The sequence below is a fragment of the Dunckerocampus dactyliophorus genome, unplaced genomic scaffold (genome assembly GCF_027744805.1).
Source record: "Dunckerocampus dactyliophorus isolate RoL2022-P2 unplaced genomic scaffold, RoL_Ddac_1.1 HiC_scaffold_46, whole genome shotgun sequence".
Classification (NCBI taxonomy): domain Eukaryota; kingdom Metazoa; phylum Chordata; class Actinopteri; order Syngnathiformes; family Syngnathidae; genus Dunckerocampus; species Dunckerocampus dactyliophorus.
The window spans coordinates 80,001-90,971 of NW_026559882.1; positions in this window are offsets into that span (position 1 = coordinate 80,001).

The window sequence follows — 10,971 nt, forward strand, 5'->3', positions numbered from 1 at the left end:
CGCCCATTCACTCCCATTCATTTGACACTTTGTCGTTTTTTCAGCACTTTTTTCGCGCATTGGGTACTCCGCCCCATTCACTCCCATTCATTTCACACTTAGAAAAATCATCCGAGCGGCTCTCCACGCATTTTATAGCCGCTTTGGGGCTCCAGCCGCCTCGGCCTTCATTTCTGACTAGGCTCGTGTGGACTTTGTCGTTTTTTCAGCACTTTTTTTGCGCATTGGGTACTCCGCCCCATTCACTCCCATTCATTTGACACTTTGTCGTTTTTTCAGCACTTTTTTTACACATTGGGTACTCTGCCCCATTCACTCCCATTCATTTGACACTTTGTCGTTTTTTCAGCACTTTTTTGGCGCATTGGGTACTCCGCCCCATTCACTCCCATTCATTTGACACTTTGAAAAATCATCCGAGCGGCTCTCCACGCGTTTTATAGCCGCTTTGGGGCTCCAGCCGCCTCGGACTGCATTTCTGACTAGGCTCGTGTGGACTTTGTCGTTTTTTCAGCACTTTTTTTACACATTGGGTACTCTGCCCCATTCACTCCCATTCATTTGACACTTTGAAAAATCATCCGAGCGGCTCTCCACGCGTTTTATAGCCGCTTTGGGGCTCCAGCCGCCTCGGACTGCATTTCTGACTAGGCTCGTGTGGACTTTGTCGTTTTTTCAGCACTTTTTTTACACATTGGGTACTCTGCCCCATTCACTCCCATTCATTTGACACTTTGAAAAATCATCCGAGCGGCTCTCCACGCGTTTTATAGCCGCTTTCAGACTCCTGCCGCCTCGCCTGCACTTCCGCCTCGGTCCGTTAGGATTTAGGCCTTTTTTCAGCACTTTTTCTCCGTTTCTCCGGGGCGACAGCGGCTCTCCACGCATTTTATAGCCGTTTTCAGACTCCTGCCGCCTCGCCTGCACTTCCGCCTCGGTCCGTTAGGATTTAGGCCTTTTTTCAGCACTTTTTCTCCGTTCCTCCGGGGCGACAGCGGCTCTCCACGCTTTTTATAGCGGTTTTCAGACTCCTGCCGCCTCGCCTGCACTTCCGCCTAGGTCCGTTAGGATTTAGGCCTTTTTTCAGCACTTTTTCTCCGTTTCTCCGGGGCGACAGCGGCTCTCCACGCTTTTTATAGCGGTTTTCAGACTCCTGCCGCCTCGCCTGCACTTCCGCCTAGGTCCGTTAGGATTTAGGCCTTTTTTCAGCACTTTTTCTCCGTTTCTCCGGGGCGACAGCGGCTCTCCACGCTTTTTATAGCGGTTTTCAGACTCCTGCCGCCTCGCCTGCACTTCCGCCTAGGTCCGTTAGGACGTGGGCCTTTTTTCAGCACTTTTTCTCCGTTTCTCCGGGGCGACAGCGGCTCTCCACGCTTTTTATAGCCGCTTTGGGGCTCCAGCCGCCTCGGCCTGCATTTCTGACTAGGCTCGTGTGGACTTTTTCAGCACTTTTTTTGTGCATTGGGTACTCTCGCCCATTGACTCCCATTCATTTGACACTTTGTCATATTTTCAGCACTTTTTTTGTGCATTGGGTACTCTCGCCCATTGACTCCCATTCATTTGACACTTTGTCATATTTTCAGCACTTTTTTGGCGCATTGGGTACTCTCGCCCATTGACTTCAATGCATTTACTGCAACTCCTGCCTGTGTCCGCCAGAGGGCGTCTGGCTTAACAGCGGCTCTCCACGCTATTTCTATCCGCTTTGAGGCTCCAGGCAGCTCGGCCTGGGTTTCTGAATTTCTCCCTTGACACTTTGTTACTTTTTCACCTTTTTTCTCATTTCATCCAGGGACACAGCGGCTCTCCACAGACTTTCCCGCGGCCCCTGGGCTCCAGGACCCTAGGCATGGGTTTCTGAATTTCTCCCTTGACACTTTGCCATTTTTTCACCTTTTTCTTCATTTCATCCAGGGACACAGCGGCTCTCCACAGACTTTCCCGCGGCCCCTGGGCTCCAGGCAGCTCGGCCTGAGTTTCTGAATTTCTCCCTTGACACTTTGCCATTTTTTCACCTTTTTTCTCATTTCATCCAGGGACACAGCGGCACTCCACAGACTTTACAGCCGCCCCTGGGCTCCAGGCAGCTCGGCATGGGTTTCTGCCTAGCTCCCTTGACACTTTGCCATTTTTTCACCTTTTTTCTCATTTCATCCAGGGCAACAGCGGCTCTCACAGACTTTAGAACCGCCCCTGGGCTCCAGGACCCTAGGCATGGGTTTCTGCCTAGCTCCCTTGACACTTTGCCATTTTTTCACCTTTTTTCTCATTTCATCCAGGGACACAGCGGCTCTCCACAGACTTTCCCGCGGCCCCTGGGCTCCAGGACCCTAGGCATGGGTTTCTGCCTAGCTCCCTTGACACTTTGTTACTTTTTCACCCTTTTTCTCATTTCATCCAGGGACACAGCGGCTCTCCACAGACTTTGCATCCGCCCCTGGGCTCCAGGCAGCTCGGCCTGAGTTTCTGAATTTCTCCCTTGACACTTTGCCATTTTTTCACCTTTTTTCTCATTTCATCCAGGGACACAGCGGCTCTCCACAGACTTTCCCGCGGCCCCTGGGCTCCAGGCAGCTCGGCCTGAGTTTCTGAATTTCTCCCTTGACACTTTGCCATTTTTCCACCCTTTTTCTCATTTCATCCAGGGACACAGCGGCTCTCCACAGACTTTCCCGCGGCCCCTGGGCTCCAGGACCCTAGGCATGGGTTTCTGCCTAGCTCCCTTGACACTTTGTTACTTTTTCACCCTTTTTCTCATTTCATCCAGGGACACAGCGGCTCTCCACAGACTTTGCATCCGCCCCTGGGCTCCAGGCAGCTCGGCCTGAGTTTCTGAATTTCTCCCTTGACACTTTGCCATTTTTTCACCTTTTTTCTCATTTCATCCAGGGACACAGCGGCTCTCCACAGACTTTCCCGCGGCCCCTGGGCTCCAGGCAGCTCGGCCTGAGTTTCTGAATTTCTCCCTTGACACTTTGCCATTTTTCCACCCTTTTTCTCATTTCATCCAGGGACACAGCGGCTCTCCACAGACTTTACAGCCGCCCCTGGGCTCCAGGACCCTAGGCATGGGTTTCTGAATTTCTCCCTTGACACTTTGCCATTTTTTCACCTTTTTTCTCATTTCATCCAGGGACACAGCGGCACTCCACAGACTTTGCAGCCGCCCCTGGGCTCCAGGCAGCTCGGCCTGAGTTTCTGAATTTCTCCCTTGACACTTTGCCATTTTTCCACCCTTTTTCTCATTTCATCCAGGGACACAGCGGCACTCCACAGACTTTGCAGCCGCCCCTGGGCTCCAGGCAGCTCGGCCTGAGTTTCTGAATTTCTCCCTTGACACTTTGCCATTTTTCCACCTTTTTTCTCATTTCATCCAGGGACACAGCGGCACTCCACAGACTTTACAGCCGCCCCTGGGCTCCAGGCAGCTCGGCCTGAGTTTCTGAATTTCTCCCTTGACACTTTGCCATTTTTTCACCTTTTTTCTCATTTCATCCAGGGACACAGCGGCACTCCACAGACTTTACAGCCGCCCCTGGGCTCCAGGCAGCTCGGCCTGAGTTTCTGAATTTCTCCCTTGACACTTTGCCATTTTTTCACCTTTTTTCTCATTTCATCCAGGGACACAGCGGCACTCCACAGACTTTCCCGCGGCCCCTGGGCTCCAGGACCCTAGGCATGGGTTTCTGCCTAGCTCCCTTGACACTTTGCCATTTTTTCACCCTTTTTCTCAATTCATCCAGGGACACAGCGGCTCTCACAGACTTTAGAACCGCCCCTGGGCTCCAGGACCCTAGGCATGGGTTTCTGCCTAGCTCCCTTGACACTTTGCCATTTTTTCACCTTTTTTCTCATTTCATCCAGGGACACAGCGGCTCTCCACAGACTTTGCAGCCGCCCCTGGGCTCCAGGCAGCTCGGCCTGGGTTTCTGAATTTCTCCCTTGACACTTTGCCATTTTTTCACCTTTTTTCTCATTTCATCCAGGGACACAGCGGCTCTCCACAGACTTTGCAGCCGCCCCTGGGCTCCAGGCAGCTCGGCCTGGGTTTCTGAATTTCTCCCTTGACACTTTGCCATTTTTTCACCCTTTTTCTCATTTCATCCAGGGACACAGCGGCACTCCACAGACTTTACAGCCGCCCCTGGGCTCCAGGCAGCTCGGCATGGGTTTCTGCCTAGCTCCCTTGACACTTTGCCATTTTTCCACCCTTTTTCTCATTTCATCCAGGGACACAGCGGCTCTCCACAGACTTTCCCGCGGCCCCTGGGCTCCAGGCAGCTCGGCCTGAGTTTCTGAATTTCTCCCTTGACACTTTGCCATTTTTTCACCTTTTTTCTCATTTCATCCAGGGACACAGCGGCACTCCACAGACTTTACAGCCGCCCCTGGGCTCCAGGCAGCTCGGCATGGGTTTCTGCCTAGCTCCCTTGACACTTTGCCATTTTTTCACCTTTTTTCTCATTTCATCCAGGGCAACAGCGGCTCTCACAGACTTTAGAACCGCCCCTGGGCTCCAGGACCCTAGGCATGGGTTTCTGCCTAGCTCCCTTGACACTTTGCCATTTTTTCACCTTTTTTCTCATTTCATCCAGGGACACAGCGGCTCTCCACAGACTTTCCCGCGGCCCCTGGGCTCCAGGACCCTAGGCATGGGTTTCTGCCTAGCTCCCTTGACACTTTGTTACTTTTTCACCCTTTTTCTCATTTCATCCAGGGACACAGCGGCTCTCCACAGACTTTGCATCCGCCCCTGGGCTCCAGGCAGCTCGGCCTGAGTTTCTGAATTTCTCCCTTGACACTTTGCCATTTTTTCACCTTTTTTCTCATTTCATCCAGGGACACAGCGGCTCTCCACAGACTTTCCCGCGGCCCCTGGGCTCCAGGCAGCTCGGCCTGAGTTTCTGAATTTCTCCCTTGACACTTTGCCATTTTTCCACCCTTTTTCTCATTTCATCCAGGGACACAGCGGCTCTCCACAGACTTTACAGCCGCCCCTGGGCTCCAGGACCCTAGGCATGGGTTTCTGAATTTCTCCCTTGACACTTTGCCATTTTTTCACCTTTTTTCTCATTTCATCCAGGGACACAGCGGCACTCCACAGACTTTGCAGCCGCCCCTGGGCTCCAGGCAGCTCGGCATGGGTTTCTGCCTAGCTCCCTTGACACTTTGCCATTTTTCCACCCTTTTTCTCATTTCATCCAGGGACACAGCGGCTCTCCACAGACTTTCCCGCGGCCCCTGGGCTCCAGGCAGCTCGGCCTGAGTTTCTGAATTTCTCCCTTGACACTTTGCCATTTTTTCACCTTTTTTCTCATTTCATCCAGGGACACAGCGGCACTCCACAGACTTTACAGCCGCCCCTGGGCTCCAGGCAGCTCGGCATGGGTTTCTGCCTAGCTCCCTTGACACTTTGCCATTTTTTCACCTTTTTTCTCATTTCATCCAGGGCAACAGCGGCTCTCACAGACTTTAGAACCGCCCCTGGGCTCCAGGACCCTAGGCATGGGTTTCTGCCTAGCTCCCTTGACACTTTGCCATTTTTTCACCTTTTTTCTCATTTCATCCAGGGACACAGCGGCTCTCCACAGACTTTCCCGCGGCCCCTGGGCTCCAGGACCCTAGGCATGGGTTTCTGCCTAGCTCCCTTGACACTTTGTTACTTTTTCACCCTTTTTCTCATTTCATCCAGGGACACAGCGGCTCTCCACAGACTTTGCATCCGCCCCTGGGCTCCAGGCAGCTCGGCCTGAGTTTCTGAATTTCTCCCTTGACACTTTGCCATTTTTTCACCTTTTTTCTCATTTCATCCAGGGACACAGCGGCTCTCCACAGACTTTCCCGCGGCCCCTGGGCTCCAGGCAGCTCGGCCTGAGTTTCTGAATTTCTCCCTTGACACTTTGCCATTTTTCCACCCTTTTTCTCATTTCATCCAGGGACACAGCGGCTCTCCACAGACTTTACAGCCGCCCCTGGGCTCCAGGACCCTAGGCATGGGTTTCTGAATTTCTCCCTTGACACTTTGCCATTTTTTCACCTTTTTTCTCATTTCATCCAGGGACACAGCGGCACTCCACAGACTTTGCAGCCGCCCCTGGGCTCCAGGCAGCTCGGCCTGAGTTTCTGAATTTCTCCCTTGACACTTTGCCATTTTTCCACCCTTTTTCTCATTTCATCCAGGGACACAGCGGCACTCCACAGACTTTGCAGCCGCCCCTGGGCTCCAGGCAGCTCGGCCTGAGTTTCTGAATTTCTCCCTTGACACTTTGCCATTTTTCCACCTTTTTTCTCATTTCATCCAGGGACACAGCGGCACTCCACAGACTTTACAGCCGCCCCTGGGCTCCAGGCAGCTCGGCCTGAGTTTCTGAATTTCTCCCTTGACACTTTGCCATTTTTTCACCTTTTTTCTCATTTCATCCAGGGACACAGCGGCACTCCACAGACTTTCCCGCGGCCCCTGGGCTCCAGGACCCTAGGCATGGGTTTCTGCCTAGCTCCCTTGACACTTTGCCATTTTTTCACCCTTTTTCTCAATTCATCCAGGGACACAGCGGCTCTCACAGACTTTAGAACCGCCCCTGGGCTCCAGGACCCTAGGCATGGGTTTCTGCCTAGCTCCCTTGACACTTTGCCATTTTTTCACCTTTTTTCTCATTTCATCCAGGGACACAGCGGCTCTCCACAGACTTTCCCGCGGCCCCTGGGCTCCAGGCAGCTCGGCCTGAGTTTCTGAATTTCTCCCTTGACACTTTGCCATTTTTTCACCTTTTTTCTCATTTCATCCAGGGACACAGCGGCACTCCACAGACTTTACAGCCGCCCCTGGGCTCCAGGCAGCTCGGCCTGAGTTTCTGAATTTCTCCCTTGACACTTTGCCATTTTTTCACCTTTTTTCTCATTTCATCCAGGGACACAGCGGCACTCCACAGACTTTACAGCCGCCCCTGGGCTCCAGGCAGCTCGGCCTGAGTTTCTGAATTTCTCCCTTGACACTTTGCCATTTTTTCACCTTTTTTCTCATTTCATCCAGGGACACAGCGGCACTCCACAGACTTTCCCGCGGCCCCTGGGCTCCAGGACCCTAGGCATGGGTTTCTGCCTAGCTCCCTTGACACTTTGCCATTTTTTCACCCTTTTTCTCAATTCATCCAGGGACACAGCGGCTCTCACAGACTTTAGAACCGCCCCTGGGCTCCAGGACCCTAGGCATGGGTTTCTGCCTAGCTCCCTTGACACTTTGCCATTTTTTCACCTTTTTTCTCATTTCATCCAGGGACACAGCGGCTCTCCACAGACTTTGCAGCCGCCCCTGGGCTCCAGGCAGCTCGGCCTGGGTTTCTGAATTTCTCCCTTGACACTTTGCCATTTTTTCACCTTTTTTCTCATTTCATCCAGGGACACAGCGGCTCTCCACAGACTTTGCAGCCGCCCCTGGGCTCCAGGCAGCTCGGCCTGGGTTTCTGAATTTCTCCCTTGACACTTTGCCATTTTTTCACCCTTTTTCTCATTTCATCCAGGGACACAGCGGCACTCCACAGACTTTACAGCCGCCCCTGGGCTCCAGGCAGCTCGGCATGGGTTTCTGCCTAGCTCCCTTGACACTTTGCCATTTTTCCACCCTTTTTCTCATTTCATCCAGGGACACAGCGGCTCTCCACAGACTTTCCCGCGGCCCCTGGGCTCCAGGCAGCTCGGCCTGAGTTTCTGAATTTCTCCCTTGACACTTTGCCATTTTTTCACCTTTTTTCTCATTTCATCCAGGGACACAGCGGCACTCCACAGACTTTACAGCCGCCCCTGGGCTCCAGGCAGCTCGGCATGGGTTTCTGCCTAGCTCCCTTGACACTTTGCCATTTTTTCACCTTTTTTCTCATTTCATCCAGGGCAACAGCGGCTCTCACAGACTTTAGAACCGCCCCTGGGCTCCAGGACCCTAGGCATGGGTTTCTGCCTAGCTCCCTTGACACTTTGCCATTTTTTCACCTTTTTTCTCATTTCATCCAGGGACACAGCGGCTCTCCACAGACTTTCCCGCGGCCCCTGGGCTCCAGGACCCTAGGCATGGGTTTCTGCCTAGCTCCCTTGACACTTTGTTACTTTTCCACCCTTTTTCTCATTTCATCCAGGGACACAGCGGCACTCCACAGACTTTGCAGCCGCCCCTGGGCTCCAGGCAGCTCGGCCTGAGTTTCTGAATTTCTCCCTTGACACTTTGCCATTTTTCCACCCTTTTTCTCATTTCATCCAGGGACACAGCGGCACTCCACAGACTTTGCAGCCGCCCCTGGGCTCCAGGCAGCTCGGCCTGAGTTTCTGAATTTCTCCCTTGACACTTTGCCATTTTTCCACCTTTTTTCTCATTTCATCCAGGGACACAGCGGCACTCCACAGACTTTACAGCCGCCCCTGGGCTCCAGGCAGCTCGGCCTGAGTTTCTGAATTTCTCCCTTGACACTTTGCCATTTTTTCACCTTTTTTCTCATTTCATCCAGGGACACAGCGGCACTCCACAGACTTTCCCGCGGCCCCTGGGCTCCAGGACCCTAGGCATGGGTTTCTGCCTAGCTCCCTTGACACTTTGCCATTTTTTCACCCTTTTTCTCAATTCATCCAGGGACACAGCGGCTCTCACAGACTTTAGAACCGCCCCTGGGCTCCAGGACCCTAGGCATGGGTTTCTGCCTAGCTCCCTTGACACTTTGCCATTTTTTCACCTTTTTTCTCATTTCATCCAGGGACACAGCGGCTCTCCACAGACTTTCCCGCGGCCCCTGGGCTCCAGGCAGCTCGGCCTGAGTTTCTGAATTTCTCCCTTGACACTTTGCCATTTTTTCACCTTTTTTCTCATTTCATCCAGGGACACAGCGGCACTCCACAGACTTTACAGCCGCCCCTGGGCTCCAGGCAGCTCGGCCTGAGTTTCTGAATTTCTCCCTTGACACTTTGCCATTTTTTCACCTTTTTTCTCATTTCATCCAGGGACACAGCGGCACTCCACAGACTTTACAGCCGCCCCTGGGCTCCAGGCAGCTCGGCCTGAGTTTCTGAATTTCTCCCTTGACACTTTGCCATTTTTTCACCTTTTTTCTCATTTCATCCAGGGACACAGCGGCACTCCACAGACTTTCCCGCGGCCCCTGGGCTCCAGGACCCTAGGCATGGGTTTCTGCCTAGCTCCCTTGACACTTTGCCATTTTTTCACCCTTTTTCTCAATTCATCCAGGGACACAGCGGCTCTCACAGACTTTAGAACCGCCCCTGGGCTCCAGGACCCTAGGCATGGGTTTCTGCCTAGCTCCCTTGACACTTTGCCATTTTTTCACCTTTTTTCTCATTTCATCCAGGGACACAGCGGCTCTCCACAGACTTTGCAGCCGCCCCTGGGCTCCAGGCAGCTCGGCCTGGGTTTCTGAATTTCTCCCTTGACACTTTGCCATTTTTTCACCTTTTTTCTCATTTCATCCAGGGACACAGCGGCTCTCCACAGACTTTGCAGCCGCCCCTGGGCTCCAGGCAGCTCGGCCTGGGTTTCTGAATTTCTCCCTTGACACTTTGCCATTTTTTCACCCTTTTTCTCATTTCATCCAGGGACACAGCGGCACTCCACAGACTTTACAGCCGCCCCTGGGCTCCAGGCAGCTCGGCATGGGTTTCTGCCTAGCTCCCTTGACACTTTGCCATTTTTCCACCCTTTTTCTCATTTCATCCAGGGACACAGCGGCTCTCCACAGACTTTACAGCCGCCCCTGGGCTCCAGGCAGCTCGGCATGGGTTTCTGAATTTCTCCCTTGACACTTTGCCATTTTTTCACCTTTTTCCTCATTTCATCCAGGGACACAGCGGCTCTCCACAGACTTTCCCGCGGCCCCTGGGCTCCAGGACCCTAGGCATGGGTTTCTGCCTAGCTCCCTTGACACTTTGCCATTTTTTCACCTTTTTTCTCATTTCATCCAGGGACACAGCGGCTCTCCACAGACTTTCCCGCGGCCCCTGGGCTCCAGGACCCTAGGCATGGGTTTCTGCCTAGCTCCCTTGACACTTTGTTACTTTTTCACCCTTTTTCTCATTTCATCCAGGGACACAGCGGCTCTCCACAGACTTTGCATCCGCCCCTGGGCTCCAGGCAGCTCGGCCTGAGTTTCTGAATTTCTCCCTTGACACTTTGCCATTTTTTCACCTTTTTTCTCATTTCATCCAGGGACACAGCGGCTCTCCACAGACTTTCCCGCGGCCCCTGGGCTCCAGGACCCTAGGCATGGGTTTCTGCCTAGCTCCCTTGACACTTTGCCATTTTTTCACCTTTTTTCTCATTTCATCCAGGGACACAGCGGCTCTCCACACACTTTCCCGCGGCCCCTGGGCTCCAGGCAGCTCGGCCTGAGTTTCTGAATTTCTCCCTTGACACTTTGCCATTTTTTCACCTTTTTTCTCATTTCATCCAGGGACACAGCGGCTCTCCACAGACTTTCCCGCGGCCCCTGGGCTCCAGGACCCTAGGCATGGGTTTCTGCCTAGCTCCCTTGACACTTTGTTACTTTTTCACCCTTTTTCTCATTTCATCCAGGGACACAGCGGCTCTCCACAGACTTTGCATCCGCCCCTGGGCTCCAGGCAGCTCGGCCTGAGTTTCTGAATTTCTCCCTTGACACTTTGCCATTTTTTCACCTTTTTTCTCATTTCATCCAGGGACACAGCGGCTCTCCACAGACTTTCCCGCGGCCCCTGGGCTCCAGGCAGCTCGGCCTGAGTTTCTGAATTTCTCCCTTGACACTTTGCCATTTTTCCACCCTTTTTCTCATTTCATCCAGGGACACAGCGGCTCTCCACAGACTTTACAGCCGCCCCTGGGCTCCAGGACCCTAGGCATGGGTTTCTGAATTTCTCCCTTGACACTTTGCCATTTTTTCACCTTTTTTCTCATTTCATCCAGGGACACAGCGGCACTCCACAGACTTTGCAGCCGCC